The 25,490-nt window shown below is 39.0% G+C and overlaps 1 protein-coding gene across 5 annotated transcripts in view; it reads left to right on the top strand.

Moving 5' to 3' along the window:
* Positions 1 to 25,490, top strand: part of KANK1 (KN motif and ankyrin repeat domains 1) — a 191,831-nt gene that overhangs the window by 64,631 nt on the left and 101,710 nt on the right. For all 5 annotated transcript variants that reach the window (XM_082656043.1, XM_082656044.1, XM_082656040.1 and 2 more), the window contains one exon: positions 1,378 to 1,502. The gene's annotated coding sequence lies outside the window, so the exon portion shown is untranslated. The remainder of the gene's footprint in view (positions 1 to 1,377; positions 1,503 to 25,490) is intronic.

Below are 25,490 nucleotides of genomic sequence, written 5' to 3' on the forward strand. Positions count from 1 at the left end.
CTCAGTAAACTAGAAACAATGGCCAGTACCATTGAGACACTGTGTGAGTTAAATTATCTGGAAGGTGGGATCGCCGAGTCTGTGAACTCGAGATAGGCCTTGACAGAGGGGTTAAGAAAAGCTGTATCTTGCACGGGGAATGATAGTTGCAAAATCAGGGTGTAGGAGTATGTGTTCTTTGGAACACAATAAGACGTACCTGACTAAGACAGAAGGTGTTCCTTGGAAGCCGGAGGAAGATAAGATAAAGTAGGGCCAGATTATGGAAGAGCCTGAAAGTCAGCAAAGGCGTTTACATTTAATGGAAGAGAAATGCATTACCACTGTGGAAATGGATGTAGGAGAACACTAGATTTGGAGATGAGAAGAACAAAGAACTTTAGAGCTGGAGGTATCCTGTATGGTGGGGTGGGAATGACTGATGTTTGTTGTACATGCTGTATGTCAGGTGCAAGATCTCATAGTTCTTATTTTAACAGCAACCTTAGAGGTAGATGATATCATTCGCATTTTATGTATAATAAATGAGCTCTGAGGAAATATAATTTGTCAGAGTTTTTAGAGTGATTGGGCCAGGATTCAGCACATCTGACTTCAAAGCACAATGAGGATGGAGAACATTGAAATCAGTTCTTGATTTTACAGTTAAGAAAACTGAGACCCAGGAGATAGGGGACTACCCAAGGTTACCCACGTAATGGAATGAAAGCAATTGGATGGGTAGTGTTCTGCAGAGAGAGGCCAGGTTAGAGGCTGCTGTTGTACACAGGTGGGGGTACCAGAGAATTTGGTACTAGTGGAGACATAGGAGTGAAAAAAAAAGTAGAGAGCAGTAGGACGGACATTCAAGCGAAAGTGGCAGTGGACTGAGGCAATGATGGAGAAGGCTGACGTGAAAACAATCCCAAAATTTTAATCCAGGGGAACTGCCACTCACAAAGAAAATCCTCCGTGGAGCTAGTTTTCAGAGAAAGGCCATGTATTTCTTATGGGCTTGTCTGATTCTGAAATGACAAAGATACCAAATATAAAAATTGATGGTATTCATGAGCTGACTTATGTACATATTGATGGATACATGGAGAGCAGTAATGGAAGTGAAGGTGAAAGGATGTGAGGAACCAGCCCTTTTCTTTGAACTGGTGGTGAGACACCCTAGAGCTAATGAGTAACTTTTATCTAAAGCAAAGGAGACTCACGTTTGCTTGATATCCTAGGTTCTTTTTTATTCTGGTCTGCACCTTCCACCCCCAACTGGAGAATGACTTAACCATAATAAACTGCATAGCTGTCTCTAGTAATTGATTCCCCCTCTCCTGTTGGAAAGGAGTATTGCCCCATCACATTTCCCTCAATGAGACTCTTTTTTTCTTTCAGGATGATTGTCACTGTACTGGATGGACTGCTGAGCTATTGAATTACTTCTGTCTTTTGACCACACTAGGAAATTGTCCATGGAGTTGAGATATTTATTGCAGTAATTTCTGGCCTTACATACTTAGGTAAGGTATACTTTTTTCCATATAACTATCATGAAGTTGTCATGCTTTTCTTCTTTAACTTTGCTTTTTAAGAGACATTAATCTGTTCTTTTCTTCTACCTTTTATGCTCTATTAATCACTTCAGAGTGCTCTTAATCTTCAAGTATATGAGTGCAGAAAAGACTTTTATATAATGAAATATGAGCAAGCTGCTTGAAGAATAAAGGGGGAAATGTATTACTCTTCAGATTAAATCAATAAAAGTACCCCATTTCCTTAAACAGAAGATGCATAGACTGGATTATACTAGAGAAACTTAATAAATTGAAAGGAGTATTTATTATTAAGTCTACCTGAAAAAATGAAGATACTTAAGTATTAATATATTGCTGGCTTTATTCAAGTAAAGAAAATTTGGAAAATACAGGGAATTTAAAAGAAAAAAATGTGTTATTTCACTTCCAGAGATAACCAGTGTTAAAATTTTACTGCATTATTTATAATATTTGTTTTTACAAATATTTGTAATGGGGTGTGTGTGTCGTATGTGTTAACTTGCTATATTTTTGCAAATGAGAAACATTTATCCCATGCTTGCTACATGCCAGGCTCTGTACCAGCTTTGTACCAACCCCTTTACATACATTAATTTATTAATTCTCACAACTCTATGAGGTTGGTGCTTTCTTATCCCCATCTGTACACAAGAAAACTGAAACTCAGAAAAATTAAATAACTTGCCCATGCTCACATAGCTGGTAAACGCACTCAGAACTTGAACCAGTCAGATGCCAAAGCCCATACCAACAGGCTTTTTTACATACTTCTTTTCCTTGACAATGTGCTTATACCTTTTTTCCTGAAGCATCATTTTACATGACTATATGGTGTTCACTTATGTGGGTACGCAATTGTTTCTCTACCCCATCTCCTTTTGTTGGACATTTATTTGTTTTTCTTGATTTAGTTTTAGAAACAGCATTGTAATAATATCTTTTGTGCACATCTATGATTATCTCTCTAGGGCAGATTGCTGCGAGTGGCATTGCTGAGTCAGCCACAGTGTGGGAATGTATCCTTCAGTGTTCAATGCATTCTTCTAATTGCCTTCTCGAAAGGTTGTACCAGTTTGTATTCCCACTAGCAGAATATGGAAGTGCCTGATGACCCTAAGCCTTCAATGACATTGGTAGTTGGCAATTGAATAATTTTGTTTGCCTTCTTAAAAGAGTCCAGGTGTCCTTGGTCAGGTCCATCTTCTTGCCTCTAACCCTCTAGAGCCATAGCCTCCTGACTGGTTTCTGTGTCTCCACTGTAGACCTCATTTTGTCACTAAAGGAACTGCAGGACAATGGATAAGAGCATGGGCTCTAGAGGTAGATGCCTGGGTTCAAATCATGGCAGTACTGCTCTGCCTTAGTTTCCCCATCAATAAAATGGAAATAATAATAAAGCCATTTCCTGTGGTGGTGATAGTTGATATAAAGGATTCTAGAACAAGTGCATGACTCCTGGTATGTGCTCAGTAATTGTTGTCTACCGCTGTTGTCTTCCAGAAGTCCATGCTCATATAATTAAAAAACCATAGCTTATATGCAGTTGACCCTTGAACCACATGGGTTTGAACTGCGCGGGTCCACTTATGCACAGATTTTTTTCAGTAGTAAATACTACAGTACTACACGATCTGTGGCTGGTTGAATCTGTGGATGTGGAACTCTGGATACTGAGGAAGCCAGACATGGATGGAGGGCCGACTATAGATTTTTGACTGTGTGGAGGGTTGGCACCCCTAACTCCCGCGTTGTTCAGGGGTCAGCTATACTTGTTTTAAATTAAATATGATTATTACCAAATTAGTAATTCACAGCAAAAACTACATGGTGTTATTATATGTTAACACTGTGAGCAGTCTGAAGGTCACGAATAACAATCCCTGTCTCTGTTGATGATGCAAGGTCAGGGTACCGAGGGGAGAGTAGTAACAGGAATAACTGAAGTGTTAAAGAGCTTTATAAGCTCACAGAGAGAGCACTTTCACATGCATTATCTCGCTTGATCCTCACAACATAACTGTGAGGGAGGTGGAGCCAGGTATCATTAACCTCTTTTTACAGAGGAGGAAACTGACTTGGAGGAATTAAGTGACTTGTTCACTTGAGGTCATGGAAATGGTCACTGGCAGAGCTGAATGTGCACTCTAGGCCTTCCGACTGTAAATCCTTACTCTTGTTACTTCGTGACATAACGATAGACTGAAGAGGTGCAGGTGTAGATACCGAGGTGTAGAAATGTACCAGAAAAGGAAGGAGCAAAGAGGGATGCCGCCTGGGAGGAGGAAGCAGATTTGGGATAAGGAACTTGGACATATTGAAAAGAAGGCAGGGACCCAGTGGGGAGGGAGGAGGGAAGGAAAGAGGGAGGGGAGGGAGTGGGATCAGAAAGAGAAGGGAAAACTGAAGAGGCCAGGACTGCAGGACCCATAGGGCTGGCTGAGGAGCTGGAGGGAGGGGGGCTCCTTTGCAGCAAGCAGGGAGGAGGGAAGGAAGAGATGGAGGATAGAGACTCAGGTGCCTGGAGGTAGGAAGGAATATTTGAGAGGGCTGAAGACTTATGGCCTGAATATACCTCCTAAATAAAGAAGAAAGTATTCGTTGAGAATAAGAATGGTGGGTTTGGGGGTTTTGATTTGAGAAAGAGGAACTACTTAGAGTAGCCAAGGTGTGAAGTGGGCCAGGGAATTAGTAAAGGGCCACCAAAGACCTTTGCAACACAAGAGACAGGACCCAGATAATGTTTAGGCACCAACTTGGCAGATTCTAGGACCCCCAGCAACCCTGCTCTAGGGGTGCTGAGAATGTACACTTGCCAGACAAGGATGTTTCTTTGTGAGCAAAGGGTAAGACAGGCACTGGCTCGACATTAGGAAAGGTAAATTCCTCAGTTGCCTATGGAATGAGAGGAAATCACACTCTACAATAATCCTCTTGTTTCCAAATACCACAGTGACTATCAGGCTGTGCTCTAGTCCTGGGGTACCCTTTGCTCAGAAGTACTGCAGTGATAATATTTGTACACAGTTGTCCTTGGTGTAGGGTGTTTAATCAGTGGAGAAAGAGGAAGCACTAGTTCAGTTTTTGGTTCTGGAAACCTTTGTTAGGACTGTGCTTATAGTCAGAAAGATGAAGTAGGGAGATTAGATGGTTTCTTAATCTGTGAAATGAGGAGTTAGACTAGATAGCTGCCTCCCAGTGTCCCTTTCTGCCACACCATTTTCTGATTCAACTTCAGTCTACACTGAGTCTTCTATCTATGACCTCCTTTACAAGACAGTTTAGCATTTCTATATTTTTATTTTATGGTGTCCTAGATATTTTTTTGCTTGGATACTTTGCTTAATATTAAAAGTAATGTATACTGACTGGTAGATAAATGAAAGATATATAGATAAAATAAAAGGACCTGTTGAAAATGCACAATCCTAGAGAGCCCGGAAATGAACCCACACACTTATGGTCAATTAATCTATGACAAAAGAGGCAAGAATATATAATGGAGAAAAGACAGTCTCTTCAATAAGTGGTGCTGAGAAAACTGGACAGCCACATGTAAAAGGATGAAATTAGAGTATTCTCTAACACCATATAAAAAAAAAATAAACTCAAAATGGCTTAAAGACCTAAATGTAAGATTGGATACTATAAAACTCCTAGAGGAAAACATAGAACACTCTTTGACATAAATCATGGCAGTATCTTTTTGGATCCATCTTCTAAAGTAAAGGAAATAAAAGCAAAAGTAAACAAATGGGACCTAATTAAACTTAAGCTTTTGCACAGCAAAGGAAACCATTGACAAAACAAAAAGACAACTTACTGAATAGGAGAAAATATTTGCAAATGCTATGACCTATAAGGGATTAATATCCAGCATATATAAACAGCTCATACAACTCAACATCAAAAAAACAACCTAATTAAAAAATGGGCAGAGGAACTGAATAGACATTTTTTCCAAAGAGGAATGCAGTTGGCCATCAGGCACATGAAAAGTTGCTCAACATTGGTAATCATCAGGGAAATGCAGATCAAAACCACAGTGAGGGCTTCCCTGGTGGCGCAGTGGTTGAGAGTCTGCCTGCTGATGCAGGGGACACGGGTTCATGCCCTGGTCCGGGAAGATCCCACATGCCGCGGAGCGGCTGGGCCCATGCGCCACAGCCGCTGAGCCTGCACGTCCAGAGCCTGTGCTCTGCAACGGGAGAGGCCACAACAGTGAGAGGCCCGCGTACCGCAAAAAAAAAAAAAAAAAAACCCACAGTGAGCTGTCACCTCACACCTGTCAGAATGACTGTCATCAAAAAGAAGACAAATAACAAATGTTGGCGAGGATGTGGAAAAATGGGAACCCTCTTACACTGTTGATGGGAATGTAAGTTGATGCAACCACTGTGGAAAATAGTACGGAAGTTTCTCAAAAAATAGAACTACCATATGACCCAGGAATTTCACTCCTGGGTATAGATCTGAAAAAAAAAAAAAAAAAAACACAAATTCGAAAAGATACTTGCACCCCAATGTTCATAGCAGCGTTATTTACAATTGCCAAGATATGGAAGCAACCTATGTGTACATCAACAGATGAATGGGTAAAGAAGATGTGACATATATACACAGTGGAATACTACTCAGTCATAAAAAAGAATGAAATTTTGCCATTTGCAGCAACATGGATGGATTTGGAGGGCATTATGCTAAGTAAAATAAGTCAGGCAGGGAATGATAAATACTATATCACTTATATGTAGAATCTAAAAAATATACAACAACCTAGTGAATATAACAGAAAAGAAGCAGACTCACAGATAAAGAGAGCAAACTAGTGGTTACTGGTTGGGGGAGGAGGGGCAATATTGAGGTGGGGGAGTGGGAGGTACAAACTATTGGGTGTAATGTAGGCTACAAGGATGTATTGTACAACATGGAGAATATAGCCAATATTTTGTAATAACTGTAAATAGAGCATAACCTTTAAAACTTGTATAAAAAATTAGAAAATAAAAATATTTTAAAACAGAAAGTGCACAGTCCTACCACCGTTACATCACTGCTGTTAATATTCTTCCAGAGGTTCTTCTATGTGTATATGCTTAAATAAGATTTTTAAATATAAATATGCAACCTACTTTTCTCAGTTGGTATGTTGTAAACTTCTCTCCATGTCACTGTCATTGCTGCATAATTATTAAAGGTAGATAAAGAGTCTATTTTAGGAATGTATGTACTTAACAAATCTCCCTCTAGACACGTGTGTCAGTGCCTATGAGGATAACTATAATTTTGAGGCTACTCTTACTTATTCTTACTATAAAATCAGGAAAAAGGTCTCTGATCTATGTTACCTGAAAGACAACCAATTTACAATCCCACTGATATTATGCAAGGTTTTCTTTTCCCACACTCTTTTTAACATTAGATCATAGAATTTAAAAAACTTTATCCAGTTTTATGCACAGGTGAACATTTATCATAGTTTATAAGGCATTTGTATTTCTTCTTTTGCGAATATTGTGTTCATGTTCTTTTTTAAAGAAATTTATTTATTTATTTATTTTTTGCAGTACACGGGCCTCTCACTGTTGGGGCCTCTCCCGTCGTGGAGCACAGGCTCTGGACGCGCAGGCCCAGCAGCCATGGCTCACAGGCCCAGCCGCTCCACGGCATGTGGGATCCTCCCGGGCCGGGGCACGAACCCATGTCCCCTGCATCGGCAGGCGGACTCTCAACCACTGCGCCACCAGGGAAGCCCAAGAAATTTATTTTTATTTATTTTTGGCAGTGTTGGGTCTTCGTTGCTGTGCGTGGGCTTTCTCTAGTTGCGGCGAGCGGGGGCTACTCTTCATTGCGGTGTGCGGGCTTCTCATTGCGGTGGCTTCTCTTGGTGCAGAGCATGGGCTCTAGGCACGCGGGCTTCAGTAGTTGTGGCTTGCAGGCTCAGTAGTTGTGGCTTGCGGGCTCTAGAGCACAAGCTCAGTAGTTGTGGCGCATGGGCTTAGTTGCTCCACGGCATGTGGGACCTTCCCCGGACCAGGGCTCGAACCCGTGTCCCCTGCATTGGCAGGCGGATTCTTAACCACTGTGCCACCAGGGAAGTCCTGTACAGTGTTTTTAAAAGTAGGTAAATATTTAATTTTAGGTGATTGAATCTTTTTTCTGTGGCTCCACATAGAGTAATTACGAAGCAGGAATGCCTTGGTATTATTCCCCCGAAGTCTGTTCTTCACATAACAGAATGATCTCTTGCAAGTATAATCACATCTTGGCACACCCCTGCCTGAGCTGGTCATGGCATTCTCCTTACCATGGCCTGCAAGGCCCGGCGTGATCCATCTTTGCCTGCTCTCTGACCTCACCTCTGTCACACTCGAACACTTTGTTCCAGCCCCACTGGCCTCCTTTGAATTCATGGAACCCGTCAGCTTCTTTCCTACTCCCAGGATTCTGCAGGCACTATTCCTTTGCTTGGAACGTGTCTTTTGCGTGTGTGTGCACACACACACACTTCACACACACACTTGCACTCGTGCACCTTTCTTATGGCTGCCTCCTCGTCCAGAGAGCCAGTTCCCGAGAGAGTGCTCTGGAGCAGGCTGCTTGGGTTCCCCTGGCTTCCCTGTTCACTAGCTCTGCTTTCTTGGGCAGGTTACTTCACCTCTTCCTCACCTGTAATATGGGAATCATCATCGTAATAGTACATAACTCACCTTGTTGAGAGGATTAAGGGGGTTAATTCATGCACAGCTCTTAGAAAACTATCCTTTTCACAGGGTGCACATGAGTGGTTCGCTGTTATCATATTCCTCGTTCTTCAGGCGTCACCCTAAATTTCACCTCAGACAGAGTGCCTTCTTGTTCAGCATTGGTCTTTCCCTCTAGTATTCTCTATCTCATAATCCTGGGGTTTTTCCCCCTTTGAGCATGTATCAATATGTAATTATTTTTTATTTGTTTTCTATTTCCTATTTCCTCCTCTAGCCTCTGACTCCATAGGGACAGGGGTTGTGTCTGTGTGGTCCACAGCCAGGTCTGTAATGCTTAGTACATAGTGTTTGCAGAATGAATGAATGAATAGCAACATCTCTAACCACAAGATTGCGTAGAAATCTACCTATATTTTCTAATTGTAGTTTTATGGCTTTGTTCCACATTTTAAAATATTTCATCTGTATGAAACGTAGTTTGAAGTATGACTTGAGATATGAATGAAAATTAATTTTTTCCCTAATGAGTAGCCAATTGCTCTTTTTGTAATTCTTTTAAAGAGAACTCCAACCCAAACTACAGTCCTTAGGGACTCTGATGTTGTTTTCTGTTTCTTTCATTTGTTTTTCTCTCCTTGGGTAGTCCTTTTGCAAAAAGTAAATGCAGAAACTGTTCATAGACTTGAGCCAAATTCCTCATGAGAATACTGGCCCAGTATCAGGAAAGATTCTCCTGGGGTCACCTACCATAGCCTAGCTTCCAAGAGGAAGGAGGACATAATGTTACCAATTTAGGGACTTGTGCTATTTGCTCAATATCTAATGTTGTGAAACCTGCTAGAAATTTTGACAGTCTTGTTTTAGATATTGTGTCTGCCTTTAAAAAAAAAAAAACTATTGAAACCTGGAAACTTCAACTTTCCAATGACTAAATTACTTTTCCTTAGCTGTCTCTTGCATTTAGATGAGGGACGAAAATGCTTTGGCGGCACATGTATTTTGATTTTTGGTTTTGAAAGCTTAGTCACCATTCGTTTCCATATTTTAGCTCTTAAAAGTAATTACAAAAATAATACATATCCATTGTCACATATTCAAGCCATAAAATGTGTACAGAAAAAAAAGACTCTTGCATCCCACCTTCTGATCCCACACCTTAATATAACCACTGCTGAGTTTATTGTATGCCTTTTCAGCCTTTTTTATACTTAGTAAATATATTAGATCTTTACACACACACACACACACGCACACACCCCACACACTCATCTACTTGCATGCTTTTTCTGAACAATGTCTTAAAACCACTTTCTTATGTACATCAGTGGGCTTTAAAAACACTTGAAGCCTTTGTTTTCTGGCTGGCAGCATCTTAGAGAAGTTACTCATTGATATTTTCCCAAGGCTTTGAACACCAAGCCTTTCTTAGTTTGTGGGAATCACTGGATGTAATCTTCCAGAGAGCAGGGGCTTGGGCACATTCATGAATGTAATATAATCTGATAATAATTTCCATCTCACTACAGAGGAAGAAACGGAGACTTATAAGGGAAGCCAATAGAGTGGGAAAGGAGAAAATTATTCCAAGTTCATGAAGGTGAACATGTAGCTAAATGTTTCACTGGGTTATATAACAAGTAGTTTGATTTCCAGGGAAAAAGGATGGCAGATGGCGTGCTGTCAGGTTGCGAAAATTTTCACAACTTTCTCTCTCTTCATTCTCTTCTGCCCCCACCCCTTTTTTTGGTCCATGAGAACAGAAGATAAATTTGGGGTGGAGTAGGGTAGAGAGCAGAGTGACTCACCAGGCTGTGCCCTTCACGCTGGCATTCGAAAGCATGCAGTTGGCTGCCCCAGGTTCTGATCTATGGCACTGCAGTCCAGAGAACTGTAAGGGTTTCTGTAAGTGATGGGGGCTCTGGACTTAGGCAGAATTGCACTTGTCAGGGTTTTTCACAGTGCCCACCTTATTACTCTAGAGAGGCAAGTTTCATTGCTTAAGGGGACAATTTACGGCAATGGGCTTATCTCCTTGTTTTAGCTCTTCATGTTTTTCTGCCTCTTAATAAAATGTGAAGTCACAAAGCAATTAAATAGTGGTATAGTTTTCTGGCAGGAGGTGGAGAACGGCTAACCAGGGGAAAAGGCTAACATGATTGACAGAGGCTGACTGTAGATTTACATTGGGAATAACTCGTTCTTCAAAACTTTATTCACTTTCTTGTGGGAATTATGGGGTAAATCATACACCAGGAGGATGGATGATTAAAAATGTAGGAGTTATGATTTCTTTTTTGCCTTTGTAAGTCTCTAAATCCTCCACCGTAACATAGAGTTCTCATTTCAGGAACTCTTGATGAAATGATGGGAACCAGTCCTGCCAAGGATTAAAGAGAAGCAGAAACGCTTTAAAATCTTAAATTGTTAATAAGCTTGAGATTGTTTATATTTTGTAAAATATCTTAAGATCCAACAAACTGAAGTAGAGAATTAATCAAATCTACAAGTGTAGATATTTTTGAATATTCACATATATTGAATGGGGTTTTAACTGTTAGTTTCTGTAATTTTCGAAATAGCATTAGTAATGTTTAATAATGACACTTAAAATGAGGAAAATTTTGAAAAAAATTGAACGTAAAATTCTGGAGAGTTAAGATTCCCTGTCACTCTTACTCCAGCCTCCTCTAACATATAAAAGAACTTCTTTTGATTTAGCCATGTTGTATTGATGATGATCTGTTTATTCCAATTAAGAGAATTGACACAGATATAATAGTTCTTCATATCACCTTTTCTTGTTACAGAAACAGTTTGATTTTAAGAAGTTTTGAAAAGCTCCCTTTTGATTTGAAGTTCTCTTGTTTCCTAATAATCACAATGAAATGGCCAAAGCAAATAGCTTAAAGTAAAATGCAATTGTTGGTGCCTGTTGAGAAGGATTAACTAAGAGTTAATTTATGTGACCCAGAAAACAAGTAACTAAAAGGACAGTGCTTTTTCTGGTGTGAATTTCTATTGCTGTGAAAGCACTCTGGAGGGGACTTCCCACCACAAAAAGAAGAACCATCAAAGAATCAATTGTAAAGTGATTCTACTGCTGTTTAGGGTGTCTTTCCAAATATAATAGATTACTAGTGAGAAGATTTGTGCTGAGAGAATAGGAGAAATGCTAATTTTTAGAACTTGGTAAAATGGTAACAAGCAGCTTTTATACCAAATCAGTAAGTCTTTTGCAAGTTCCTCCCCAGGGTCCTGTGTATGAGCCATGGTTCAGTTTCCTCACCTGTAAAGGAGGGTGGGAATTCCTTAGATGTTCATTGCTGTAGATTAAGTTTGGAGAGAAAGGAGACTAAAGGCAACCAGGGCCATCTGTCCTCTCAGCTCTTATCCTAAAGCTGAACTAGGATGTGTCTCAGGCAATGGATCATTTTGCTGCCTTGGGGACAGTGCTTACTTACAGTCCCTGGTTTTTAGTAGGTTTTCTTTTCCCCTAGTGGCAGTCTTTTATCTAGAGTGTTCCACAGAGAGGCATCTGGATGCGGAAGATGCCCATCCACACTGGTATCAGTCTCGCTCTTCTGGGGTAAAGTAACTCAGTGGCAGTTGATGTTTTGGTCTTACCTACATATTATTAATTTTTTAAAAATAAATAAGTAAATTTATTTATTTATGGTTGCGTTGGGTCTTCATTGCTGCACGCGAGCTTTCTCTAGTTGTGGCGAGTGGGGGCTACTCTTCGTTGTGGTGCGGTGGCTTCTCTTGTTGCAGAGCACAGGTTCTAGGCATGCGGGCTTCAGTAGTTGAAGCATGCGGGCTCAGTAGTTGTGGCTCACAGGCTCTAGAGCGCAGGCTCAGTAGTTATGGCGCACGGGCTGAGTTGCTCTGCGGCATGCGGGATCTTCCTGGACCAGGGCTTGAACCCGTGTCCCCTGCACTGGCAGGAGGATTCTTAACCACTGTGCCACCAGGGAAGTCCCTTACCTACATATTGTTTTTAAAGTTGTATTTATCGTTAATGAGAGAAAACGCAAATGACAAAAAAATGAACAATTTAAAAATGAACAATTCAGTGGCATTTATTACATTCACAGTGTTGTTCAGCAGCCACCTCTATCTAGTTCCAAAACAGTTTCATTACCTCAAAAGATAACCCTATACCCATTAAGCAGTAACTCCCTGTTACCTCCTACCACTGCCCCTGGCAACCACTTATATGCTTTCTGTCTCTATTAATTTACTGATTCTGGATATATCATGTAAATGGAACCATATAATATGTGACCTTTTGTGTCTGGCTTTCTTCACTTAGCATGTTTTTGAGGTTCATCCATGTTGTAGCAGGTCAGCCATTTTATGGCTGAATAATGTATTCTATTGTACGGATATACCACAATTTGTTTATCCATTAATCCGTTGATGGACATTTGATTTCTTTCCACCTTTTGATTATTGTGAACAACACTGCTGTGAACATGGATGCTGTGAACATGGATGCAATGTTTTCAATTTTTTGGGAGTATATACCTAGAGGTAGAATTGCTGGGTCATACAGTAATTCTATTTAACTTTTTGAGAAACTGCCCAACTGTTTTCCATAGCAGCGGAACCATTTATATTCCCACCAGCAATGCTTAAAGGTTCCAATTTCTCTACATCTTTGCCAACACTTATTTTTCCTTTTATTTTTCAGATTGTTCATTCTAGGTGTATAGAAACACAACTACTTTTACATTATTTTACTTTTTAAAAAATTTAAAGTTAAAAAAATTATCTCTTCTGGTTATTTTAAAAATTAGTTAAGAACCCCACTGTTTCTCCAGACATTTCCTACAGTGGCTCCTCTTAAGTTTGATATATATCCTTCTATATATTTTCTATACATATATGTACAAATATGCTTTCTTCCTTTGGATAGACTCATATACTTTGTCTATGTCTTAACTTATTTTTACTTAATTATAGATTATGAATACTTTGTCAGTATATCTAGATTGACCTTATTCCTCTTAAATGCTGCTGAGTACCCTTTTGTACAAATGTACTATTTAGTTTAAAATTTTTCTTTTAATGAGCATTTAGTGTGTTTTCAGTTTCTTCTGTTATAAACATTGCAACAGTTAACAATCTTGTACCTTTGTCAATATATACTTCTATGAGTACGTCTCTAAGGTAAATTCCTGTGAGTAAAATTGCTTAGGCAAAAAATGTGCGCATATTATCTTTTGATGGACAGTAAGAGATTTTGTTTTTGTTTTTAATAGCCTGTCTACTATGGGTATAGATGCTACCCACTGTTATCTAAGAACATCACAATGAGTAATTAAATGCTTGGAAAAAAAGGAGAAAAGAAGGGTGTGACTCACCCTTTTTATTCCCATATAATGTAGTAACATATGTAGTAATCAAAATAGAATGTTAAGTAATAAAATCCTTTTGGGTATGTTTGTGAGCTATGTAAACAAGATATTTTAAAATGCACCTTTAGTCTAATTTACTATTGTCAGGTGTGGAAGCAGCTAGTAGCGCGGAGGCGCCTCTTGGGCTTTTCTCTCTCTTGCCTTTTGTATGCCCCACCCCACTCCTAACATATCTTTCGTTATCCCCCCACCCATTGCTGGCAGTCATTTTTAGATAGCTTTGGATTTATGCCAAAAGGTCTTTTGCTTGTTGACAGATTCTGTGAATACCCAGTGTTTTCTTGTTTAGCACCATCCAAGAAAGACCAGTTTGGGAATTTGCTAACATGTTCTAAAGTTAAAGACGTTGTTTTGTTCAGGACTAACTGAAAAGCTTAGCTAAACTCCAGAAGGAAGACCATATTCGTTTGGGGGGAAGGTCACTGTGATATTCTTTGTGTCTGAGTCTCATCTCATACCTTTCTATGCTTGTCCATGGTTAACTCAATAAAGCAGAAGAAGATGCTTTCATAAAATGCTCAAAGTAAAGAAAGCCAAACGGAAGTGAGGAATAAGGATACCACAGTTGCTTTCCTCATCTATCTGTTTTTTTAAACTTTTTATTTTGAAATAATTTTTGACTTGGAGAAAAGTTGCAAAAGATAGTACAGAGTTATATATACCCTTCAACCAGATTCCCCTGATGTTAACATCTTACATAACCACAGTGTTCTTACCAGTATCAGGAAACTTAAATTGATACGAAACTTTTAACTCAACTACAGACCTTATTAACATTACATCCAGTTTTCTACTAATGTCCTTTTTCTGTTCCGGGATCCACATTGCATTTAGTTGTTCTGTCTCTTTAGATTCATATAATTTGTGACAGTACCTCAGTTTTTCCTCGTCTTTCGTGATCTTCCTACTTTTGAGCAGTACTGGTCAGTTACTTTGTTCAATAATTCTGAGGTTTTCTGATGTTTACTTTGAGATTACGTATGGATTTTGGGGAAGAATACCACAAAAGTGATTGTGGTTTTTTGGTGAGTGGTTATCTGATGTCAGTTTCTCTTATTACTGGTGATGCTAACCTTAATAATTTGATTCAGGTAATATCTCTTGTCACTATAAAATGATTATCATTCCCTTTGTAATTAATAAATATCTTGTGGGGAGATACTTTGAGACTATGCAGGTATCCTGTTTCTCTGCAAGCTTTTGCCCACTGATTTAAGCATCCATTGGTAGATCTTGCCTACAGTAATTATTGCTGTACTATTTGTGTAATAGTGATTTTATCTCCTTTGTTGCTTGTACGCTTATTTATTTATTGGAATTCTTTAAGGAAGAGCTGTCCATGTGTATGTGTGTGTGTATATGTATCTCAGTATGGATTCATGGATAGTTATTTTATTCTGTGGGTTATAATCCAATACTATAATTATTTTGTTGCTCAAATTCTTGCAGCTTTGGCCATTGGGGGTTCCTTCAGATTAGCCCTAACGTTCTTTTGACATGTTCCTAGACTTTTTCAAGCACTTCCTTACTTAGCGGCATCTCCAGATGTTACAGGTTCATCTTGTATTTTCCTAGCTCTGGAATCAATCAGTCACTTCTTCAAGGAGCCTGGGTCCTTTTATTGGAGAATGGTGTTTAGAAAGCAATGTCTGTTAGGTGTGCACATCGCAACTGGGGTGTCATTGCATCTATATTCCATCAATTTTAAAGTAGACCCTTCCCTGTGAGCCTAGGTGTGTAGCAGGTCTGAAACTCACTCTTGTCCCTGGTGGGTAGTAAATCATTTTAACGTAAAATCATTTTGATCACACCACTGAATGGTGGGTTGTTAAAATTAGTGCACATAGGCCTGTAGACAAGTAGGCATTTTGACTATAAATGGAATGGAAAAATACTTTTTGTGGAAAAATACTTTTACATTCAAAGGCTAGGGCTAGCATCTAGACATCCCTAATATTCGTTCATTAACCTTTCATGGATTTTTGACTCTCATTTTTAGTCTATTCCATATTTATAGTAATCAGAACAACTTTTGGTCTTCTGTTAGTTATAGAAGATAAATACTACCTGAAGTATTCCTATTCAGAGTGTTTTACAATTCAGTGTTTAGGTACAGGTTGATCATCCTATAATAAAATAATTTCATTTTTTGCTTAATTATATGGCACAAAACTTTTGACACACTATTTGTGTCCTTTTAACTTTACTTATGAAGTCTTACAGTCAGGACATTGATAAAATATTTTTATTAGTTATAAGCATTGAGGACCTCTTTTCCTTGGAGAGCCAATGTAATTTCTTTTGACTGCTGCTTTTAATTCTTACAAAATAGTTCTTGCCTAGATGAGATTCCAGTGTGACTCCCTTTTTCCTCTGTAATTTTTTATATTTCTGTTATTATATCTCAGCTCTTTTGGCTAGCAGTTTCTGTGAAAACAAAGCATGAATTCAAGGCAGTTTCGTGTGTGATGATTGGCATATTGTAATGTTACAAATTGTATCATCTACAGTGATAATGATCTTCCTAAGTATTTTACTCTGTTTTAAAACTCATTCTTGGGTCTTACCATGTATTTCTTACATACGGAGAAAGTGTCTCTTGTTACTTGTTCAAGAAGAAGCAGGTTTATATCAGAATTTTAAAAGATGACTTTTTTCAGGGAAATTTTCCTCTTGGCTTTGGCATTTTATAAGAAATTTTCATATTCTGGTACACGTTGATTTGGGGGTGGGGTTAGGTACAATACAGTACAATCCCTAGCTTGTAAATAAAGCCTGGTGTTGTAATGTTTTGAAAATACGCCTGGCTAGCTCTCACATTTAAATGTGTAAATTATCTTTGCAGCAGTAAGTGAGCTTGAAGTAGCTTTGATAACTAATCATTGTATGATCACTCAGCCAAAAGAATTTACTAAGAATAGCTTGTGTGTTTTGCATCCGATTTAAAGGTTAGTAGTGTAAAACTTGTTTCTGGTGCCTGTAACTCTAGTTATGTGGAGAGACACCACGTTAACATTTAGTATTTCTTTTACTGTTAATAATTCCTACATCAGTCATCATCATCTTTACCTTTCCCTTGTCTAGGACAGAGAAATATTTTACTTATTATATTAGTATTAATGTGTTCTGTTTTTAATTAAAAAGAATAAATGCACTTGTTTAAATTTTTCTCTTTTAAAATTTCCAAAATTGTTTTAAACTTCCTGTGCTTGATTTTTGTTTCACCTTAAGTCGTGGTTGAGGTGGCGGGTGGAGTGCCAATGGCCCTTGATTTCAGCAAGAAGCCTTCTCATACTATGGAATCTTGACTTCAGGGTACCAGTTCATAGATGCATTAGTGTTTAGGGTAAAAGTTAGAGGTAATATATTCAAAGCACTAAACAAGTATTGTTCTGATTATTCGGGTTTTTTATTCCGTTTCTTTCTGGAGACATGGTAAATAATGACGATGATGCTAATAAAAATCATTTATTAAATGATCACTATGTGCCAGACATTGTGCTGGGCAGTTTGTAAATACCATCTCATTTAATCCTAATAGAAACCTCCTAATTTTTCAGAAATGGAAACTAGTGCTTAGAAGGTTAAATGACTTATCCAAGATTGCACAGCTAATAAGCCAGAGAACTGTCTGAATTTTGTCTGAGTTCACTGCTCATTCCATATAATATATACTGTGGCTGTCTTCGTGTCAGTAAAGATGAGAATGCCTTTAGGATTGCCTTTCCTTCAAAGTATTTTTTAAATGATCTTTTAATGTTAGGTTTTTTTTTTCTTTTGGCTTAGCTGTTGTCAGGCCTTTGGTTTCTAGATATAAAATACTAGATATGAGGAAAGGTAGATTGCTCCCAGATTGTACAGTCATGCCTTTTCTTGAACCTGAATATAACTTTTCTCTTAGACTTTTTCTTTCCTATGAGTAGACTGCAGCTTCAGACTGGAAGAGTATTGAATTTAATGGCAGAGAAAGTGAAGCACTAAACACGACAGTGTGTAGACTATAAATATGAGTCAGTTGTGACTGCCTTGACCTTTGGTATGAATGCCCCTGGCTTCACCCTGCACCCAGCAATGCTGTACAGAGTTTGGATTCAGGAAGCCTGGCAAAATGATGCAACTGGAAACTTACCTTGGATAAATAAAAAGCCCTGACTTCAGTCCCATGCACATTTATTCTTCCTAAATTGCTAAGGTGTGAGCTTCTGATGAGGCTGGGCTCATGATGAGATCTTCTTTTGGAAGAAGGTAGTCTTGAGAAAAGGAGGAGGATGGGTTTTTATCTGGCATACAATTAAAAACCTGCCTTATAGGTTCTGGACAAGTAGGGTCGTAGGTGTTGGGCTTAATAAAAAGGTTTTGCTGTGATGGATGATTTGGGATGTAAAGGAGGTATCCAGCTTATATAGTCTGAAAGTTCTTTTCTTAGGCTAAGAAAAGAAATGGAGGATATCATAAACACAGCAATCACAAATAAATGCTAAAAGACTCTGTTTTTCTATTGGGTTTGTGTATAAAAATCACGTGACTTTCACGTGAGTGACGCTTATACTAGGAGATGGAAATTGTTAGAGCATTTTGTGTTTACTTATAAGTGCATCTGAGGTGGATAACAGAACGACCCATTTACAACTAATCTTTCAGAGAAAGTTACTCTTATTGTACTAACAAACTATTGAAGACACTGCCATGTTGGTAAGAAGTTGTTAGTCCTGGTCTGTTTTTTATTGGGGATGGGAAGTATCTTATTACTGCCGTGTATCTTAAGTGACACCTAAGGAAGTGACTAGAAAACGAAATAGCAGGAAAAAGATTGTTAAAATAGAATATGTGCCATTTGTAGACTCTTAAAAATTGGGGGAGAACTGGCATAAGCAGAACACACTGAAGTCCAGTTTCCTGAAGTCAAATACGTGATGACATGGAGCATCCCTTGTCATTAGAATTTCCTTGTTTTATGGCATTTTGACTTGTGACCCAGTGCAGTGAGAAATTCAGGTGTACATGGAAGGAGAGTGAGTCCTGCCCTCCTTGCTGCCTGCAGGCCCTGGGAGGGGAAGGCCCCAGATTAAGGGGAGTGATAGAATGACAGAAACCCTCCCCCACACTCTTGATTCTCATCCTTTTTTTTTTGGTTTGTTTGCTCTCAGTGGCTTGGCCTAACACTGCTTCTCACTGAATCCCTTGCTCTTAACACACCCAGGGGTACAGAGGTCAGCTTCGAGTTAGCTTTTTGTATGACTTGGTTTGATGGTTTCAGGTAGGGTATGTTTCAAAGCCGGTATGGAATAGCAAGTAAAGCTTCTCTAAGTCTGTTGAGAATCTGGACTTGAAACAATGTTAAGTAAAGCACTTAAGAGGATTCCCAGCCATTGGTTACTGGGGATGCTTTTGATGATTTCTAAGGTGGTAAGGCTACTCTGGCTACATATTAAACGCAGGAGAATTTAAGACGAGTGTCATGTGATATAGTATGAATGTAAGCTAAAAAAAAATGAGAATTAATGTCAAGTTTATTTAACTTCAAATTGCCTGGTAAATGTGCATTCAGAAAATTTAAAAAATTGGGCCACAGTTCATATTCTGTTTGTATATTTTTTCCACACAGCATTATTTTATATGACTGTTTTCATAAATGGACAGAAGTCATATAATGGTCATTTTATTAGGAACATAATATCCTATTGTGTTACGTGATATGGTTCTTGCTAAGCTGTCCCCCTGAGGTCAAATATTTAGTCTGTTTCTAGTTTTTCTCTATTATAAATACTAAGCACTGAAAAGGGCCATTCTTGCTATGGTCGTTGTTGAGCATATGCTGTATATGTTCATATACATGCATGACATCAGATGCTGTGGTGGATGATAAAAAGATGATTGAGGCACAGAGTGCTGTAGGAGACTGGAGGAATGAGGGATGCTTTCTGTCTAGTGTGATCAAGGAAGGCTCCATGGAAGAGTGGCATTTGATTCAGGGTCTTGAAGAATGAGTAGCAGTGAGAATGGCAAATATGGGAAAATTGAACTCCACGCAGTGAAGTAAGCAATTTCAGAGTATTGTGGCTGGAGTACGTCAGGTGCATCTGCTGAAGAGTCTAAAATACATTTCACCGCAAAATATCATGCTATAAGGATGTGTCTTAAATATGTTTTAGAAAGAATATGTACTGTAAGTGTATGGTAAAAATATTGTCAAAGGGATGCTAGATATAGAAAGTATGTGACTAGAGGTTTAACTCCTCCTATTTGTCAATCACGTTTTGATCTTTCCTATCAGTGATTCTATAGGCCAGTCTTATGAGGGAGATAATACCTGATTTACAAGTGATGAAAGGGAGGCATTTACAAGGTTGATGAAAGGGAGGCATTTAAGTATGCCAGTTTGCCTAAATACAAGAGGTTATCAATATCGTATGTACAAGCAAACTCTAGCTCATTCGTGCATGGATCAAGGATTTTTAGGTAGTTATTATGTGCTAGGTGGGTCAGTGCTGGAGTAAAGACATAGAAGATTCCATCTCCCAAATAAACTAATGGATTAATTGAAGAACCAAAATACACAATGACAACAATAAAAACAAAACCTCGACAGTATGTTAAGCCCTTTGAAGTTATGCATAGGGTACTGTGAAGGCACAGGAAAGGGGCATTTATCACTGGTGGGGGTGGGGCGAGAATCAGGGAAGGCTTCCTGGAGGAGGAAATGTCTACACTGGGTTTTAAAGAGTGGGAGGAAAACAAGTGAAGCCCTCCTGTGGTAGGCAAGGTGATCAGCCTGGGCAAAGGCACAAAGAAGTGAAAGAAAATAAATGCTAGGAAATATATATGTGTGTGTGTGTGTGTGTGTGTGTGTGTGTGTGTGTGTGTGTGTGTATGTATTTATATAATAAATATATATTATACACACACACACACCTCTACACCCCTTCTCTGCAGCTCGAGAGATGGGGAGACCAAAAAATGAATGGCTGTGAATGACATGCTGTAAAAATATTCTGAGTTTTAAAAAAAAAAGGGCACAATCAAATTTACCCAGGAAGTGAATGGGTTGGTCCAGGCTCACGATGTTGAGCAGAGCTACAGGACTAAGAAGGGGATAGGGAAGGAGACCTCCATGGTGGCCCACTCTTCCTTAGTGCTTTGGAATATGATGAAATGAATAGCAACTCAAGGAAGCCAGTGTACCCAGAATGCTGTGCAAATGTGGTTCTGTAAGTTGATGAATACTTGGTGAGAATTATTTTACTATGGGTTAGGCAGTGACCAGGATGGGAAAGAGAATGGTAGCAGGATGAATTTGTCTCCGTACTCCCTGTAGCATGTGGGGAGAGCACCAGGTCTGTGCTATGTTCTGGCCCTGTGTCCTGATTCCCGTCCCCCTAGAGTGGTGGAGGTTAGGCAATATTGGCCACACAGTGTGTTCTGGGTCTGGGTTTCATTTCACCGTGCAGCCCATTTTACCAAATTAGGATGATTTGATAAAGGTCCATAGGGGGAGAAAAACCACGGAGCTGTCCCCTACTTATAGCATTGAATGTTATGTAAAGTATATATAATTTATATATAATAAATAAAAATATTTTAAATTTAAAGTAAAATATGTAATATAAGTCACTGCACTCATATGACCACTGCAGTTGGAAAAGAGGACCAGAATTAATGAGCTCTTACATACATCTGTGGAGTATTCATCCACTCCACAGATATATACTGAGTCCCTACTGTGTGCCAGGCACTGTTCTCACTACTGTGTACGAGCAGAGAACAAAGACAAAGTCCCTATTCTCTTGGAGTGTATATTCTAGTGGATTTGGATGAGGTAAGACAGGCAACTGAGTTGTTTTAAAAACTAAGAAGAAACTGGTAAAGCATACTCATCCATTCATATTTTTATTTATTTATTTATCTATTTTGTTGTTTTTTTGGGGGTAGGAGCTTTTTAAAAAATTTTTATTGGAGTATAGTTGATTTACAATGTTGTGTTTCAGTTGTACAGCAAAGTCAATCAGTTACACATATACATATATCCATTCTTTTTTCTTTTAGATTCTTTTCCCATATAGGCCATTACAGTGTTGAGTAGAGTTCCCTGTGCTATACAGCAGGTTCTTATTAGTTATCTATTTTAGATATAGTAGTGTGTATATGTCAGTCCCGATCTCCCAATTTATCCCTCCACCACTGCTTACTCCTGGTAACCATAAGTTTGTTTTCTGGAATCTAAAAAAGGGGTACAAATGAACTTATTTACAAAACAGGAGTCAAAGATGTAGAAAACAAACTCAGATTTTTATTTTTAAGTGTTTTATCTTTAGGGAAAACTTTGGAGCTGGGACTTAAATTCCAGTTTATGAGTTTTCGTGGGTCATTCTTTAAAACTGGCTCTTAGACTGGTCATTAGTAAATGATACACTCTTTCACCTTCCTTAATCCCTTTGCGTGCTGTTGGGTCATTCAGGACGGCACTAAGGTTAAATTTGGCATATCATAATCCACTTGCAAACAGATGGTTAAGTCTGCTAAACACAGGTTCAGTCGGTGCCTCTCCTGTGAGCTTGTTGGTTCTTGTGCAGATTCCTGCTTCCACCCATTTCCAGAATCAGCTGCACGTACCTGCCTCACCCCAATCCAAGAGAGCCAGGCTTATTTTCTTCACCCAACCCAGAAGTAGACTTCTAGAACATTTGCTTCCAGGGCTGGGAGAACCTCTGTAACTCCTTCTCCCTTTCCTTGTTCTCGTAACTTACTGTGCTGGGAGGATCTATCATGGTCAGGTGGCAAGGACTTTTAGGCAAAGAAAAAACACTGGAACGGATGTGGTATTGAAATCAGGCTATCTCTGGGAAGCACCGTAGCAACCCTCTTTCATGATTCTGCTACCCTTACCTAGTTGTCTATAGTATGTATCATTTGTTTTTCCTTTTGAAAATTTCCGTGTGTGTGTATGTGTGTGACTTACCTAATACCATGGGATCTTTCAAATAAAGAGTATAAAACTTTCAGAATTATAACATTAATGACTCATTTGATGTGTATCACATTCTACATGTCAATAAATAGACCAGTTCTCCTTTATTAATATCTATGTATTCACTTAAAGACCTAAAAGAAATATTTTGGCTTTTTAAGAAATCTCTATTGAGCAGTGTTATATTAGAAAAATGTCATTGTCTTAGAGCATCTGAGATGAAGGTGGTTAACTTGAGTGTATTTGCCTGTGGAAACTATAAAGAGAGTTGAGGTTTACAAGGGTGGGCTAATCTGCAGTCTCTACTTCAGGAATAGTGCCGTCATCACCCAGGCTGATTTGGTCAGTCTGTCTTTCTTCAAACCAAGGGATTAAACAGACTTGACAAATTGTTCACAAAAGGTTGTCAGTTTTTAGGGTGTGGCCATTGAACCACACCTGAGAAGCCACCTAGATGAAGTCAACTCATATAAAGTTACTTATGAGCCTCCACCCCAGTTGATGATACAGATTGTCTCCAAGAGAGGTGAACTAAGCCAGTGTTAAGACTTTGAGTGGGGTAAGGCAGCGGTGCTAATACATAATGGATGCATTCATACACATCATTTCCATACAGCCTTTTCTTGGATGGAAGCATGGGAAATAACACATGAGCGCGCACTCACGCTTCTTGGTAGTTCTCTGGGTCACCGCTGGCCTCCTGCTCTTCTTCTTGCCCAGCTACCCATTGGGACTTGAGGTTTTGAAAGATCATTGAAAATCCTTATGTTCTGAGAGCCCAAAGGGAAGAAAACCTGACCCCTAAGGCTTTGGAAATTTGGTTGAAACAATAAAATTGTTTTAAAAAGACTGTCTACACATAGCAGTTGGCTTTGACCAGAAAAAATTTACATGTTACTAAACTGATCATTGTGGTATTACTGTGATGCCATTGCAGTATTTTAATTTAGAAAGTACTTTGATTGGTTTATGGCTTATGTGTTAAATGGATTTGTTTGTAAATTCTTGGGGAATTCCTTAAACTTCTGATTGCTACCTCAAAAAAAAAGTCCATTTTAAATAGATCCAGTAGACCTTGATCCTGCTACCGTGTTTTATCTTTTAACCCATTGGTACATCCTTCATTTCCTTTAGTGAACTTCAGTAAAATTTAGGAATGCTATAAATTCCAATAAAGTTAACTCTAAGGAGAGGTAGGTCAGTATCTTAATTTGGAACTATGGCAAAACCATTGTTTAGCAAGGATTTTATATTTCTTTATTAAAGAAAATCAACAAAATATTTTAGATTACATGTAAATTCTACCACTCTAACATAATACATTTTCATCTTTCTTATATATATTTAGCTTACATTTTAGTTATGCGGTATACTTGGAATACTACTTTTACTTAAGTTGTCACAGTTTTCCACTCATTTACAAAGCCTTTACAATTATGATAATATTTAATCATATTAATGGACCATGATCTATAAACCATCTTTCTAAAGTTAAAAATGTAGATTGTGTGTAATTCTTTGCTACTTCATTTTTTTTTATTTTTTTATTTTTTTTGTGGTACACGAGCCTCTCACTGTTGTGGCCTCTCCCGTTGCGGAGCACAGGCTCCGGACGCGCAGGCTCAGAGGCCGTGGCTCACGGGCCCAGCCGCTCTGCGGCATGTGGGATCTTCCCGGACCGGGGCACGAACCCGCGTCCCCTGCATCGGCAGGCGGACTCTCAACCACTGCGCCACCAGGGAAGCCCTCTTTGCTACTTTAGACATCATTGCAGCAAAATCTTCAGGCCATAATAAATTATTTCTTTGGGATAAATTCACAAGAATAATGAGGTAAAAGGATGAACATGTTTTGATTTGGTTAAAGAGTTTATATTTATTAAAGACTTTTTAGATTATAAAAGTAATACATGATCATCCTAATAAATTAGAATGGTATAGAAATATGTAAAACATAAATTCTCTATGGGACCTCAGGCCCACTCTCCAAGTGAGCCCTTAAGCAAGGGTTGTATAGAATGAGAAAAGATAGTTCTGATGAGTGGAATGATATGGGAGTAGTGATGGTGTACTACGTAGTTTAAAAATAAAGTACTGGTTTATTTGTATGATTTGAAAAATGAAATCTAAGCAGTTCCTTCTTCGGACAAGACATAGAAGTATCCACTGTTGGTCTACTATAGCAGCTGGTTTGACAAAGTGCAGTCTCCTGTATCAGGTAATGTTAAGTGATATCCTGCCCCCTTGACTCTGATCAAGAGGTGGCTGGAACCAGCAGGCCCCAGCTTTCCTGGGTTTAAGGGTCATTGAAGAATCCTTGTAGATAAAAGAGGAATTGTGTATTCCAGGCCCTGGATTGATGCCTAGGCCTGAAAAGCCAGGAGGGCCAGTGGAGACAGTTCAAGTATGCTAAGGGGAAAACGTGCTTTTGGCTGCATGTCTGTGACCTGAGTATGTTTGATTTGATCTTCTAGACCCACCAGCAGAAATCAAGTTTGTGACCTTTCCCACTTTTCTGGGAATTGTGGCTGAGCAAAGGGAAAGAAGCCCATACATAAGACCACTCTTTACAGAAGTGTTCATTTCTTCCATGAGCCCATAGAAGAATAATGCAGTGGTAGTCTTCCACTTGGTTGCTTCCTTGAATTATTTAGAATTATTTTTCTCTGAAAGATGTCTTCGGTGTCCTGTGTGTGCTCATTTTGCTACTCTAGCCTGAGTATAATTAGGTTACCTTATCACTCTGCCTGTCAGCTCTGTCTCCATCCTCACATCTGTAGGGAGGGTTGGCCTGACATGCATGGTGGTTTTTGGCCTTCGGGGGTGTTAGCTGTTAGTGCCCAGTGTTCCATTTGCTAGTATTG

This window comes from Grampus griseus (genome assembly GCF_964374135.1).
Source record: "Grampus griseus genome assembly, chromosome: 6".
NCBI lineage: Eukaryota > Metazoa > Chordata > Mammalia > Artiodactyla > Delphinidae > Grampus > Grampus griseus.